The sequence below is a fragment of the Sitodiplosis mosellana genome, unplaced genomic scaffold (assembly GCF_009176505.1).
Source record: "Sitodiplosis mosellana isolate CC-2019 unplaced genomic scaffold, AAFC_SMos_1.0 Smas_scaffold_11, whole genome shotgun sequence".
In the NCBI taxonomy this organism is placed as follows: domain Eukaryota; kingdom Metazoa; phylum Arthropoda; class Insecta; order Diptera; family Cecidomyiidae; genus Sitodiplosis; species Sitodiplosis mosellana.
In genome coordinates, this window is record NW_022595253.1 from 1,279,062 (window position 1) to 1,280,283 (window position 1,222).

The window sequence follows — 1,222 nt, forward strand, 5'->3', positions numbered from 1 at the left end:
TTTTTCTAAATGAAATTAATTTGTGAAGAAAGAAGTAATAGGAAATAAAAAACCCAATCGAAAGATCTAATATTTGTTTTGCGGAATGTGTTTTTGCAAACGAAACGAAGAGTATGTCATTTTTAAAATAAAATCTATATGAAAGAGACAATTGGTTCGTTTTATTTTGAGTCATTGTTAGAGAATTTCTAATCAAGTATCTTCGTCTATATCTATTGTTTGCACTTATAAAATGTGTTTGATAGCAACATGTTATAAAGTAACGAGTCTACTTATTATTCTCGTTTTTTCGATATTTTTGCATCGACGCAACGAGACACTTGACAAACACAATAAATACTTTAGATCTTCATCTTATAATTGTAATCAGATTATTACGCATTCACTTTTATTGGTGCAAGAATCGTGTTTTACAAAAAAGACACACTGGCTCCCGACCGACCCTTCGTGACCCTGACATTCATTCGCGACGAACGCAAAAACCGTATTTCGATCAGTGGACAAAAAGCAAGAGCATGGGGCTGGCATACTAATACGACACGGAATGAAATCCGATCATTTCAACATCTTTTTTAAATAGGTTGATGAAAAATATGGTGATGAACGTTCTCATTTATTCCTGTCGTGGATTTAAGTGCCCGTTTATAATGCTCATATTTCGATAAGATTCGGAATTTATTATCCCAAAATTGTTTTATGTTGTTTACTACTAAACCCCCTGAATCATTAACCCTTTGTTACGTTATTGGTTGTCGAAGTGTTCAGATGCGGAAAGTGCTATAAAAATGAAACCGGTGCACAACGCACATCAAAATTTTTCAAGAAAAAACTTTTGCGCATTAAAGGGTTAACAATAACAAATATTATTTTGTACAGTGTTTGAACAGCGTTTGTACAGCCGAAAGTTAAGAATGTATTAAAATAACAGTATGACCAGAAAAAAATTTTCCACTCATCAACACATTCCCCTATTGTTTATTCATTTTGATCCCTACACTATGCAATCTGCCATTGCATCCGATTTCATAATGTGTTGAATGAAATTTCTGCAACAATTCCTACTATACGACGAGAATCTTTGAACGAGTGGGAGTTTTTCTAGGTATTTAAACTTACCCATTTAATAATTTTTATCACGAATGACATTTTAACTGAACACGCAAAAACACTTATTATTTGAAAACACAAAATCGAAATTTCATTTGAAATCACCTTATTGTTT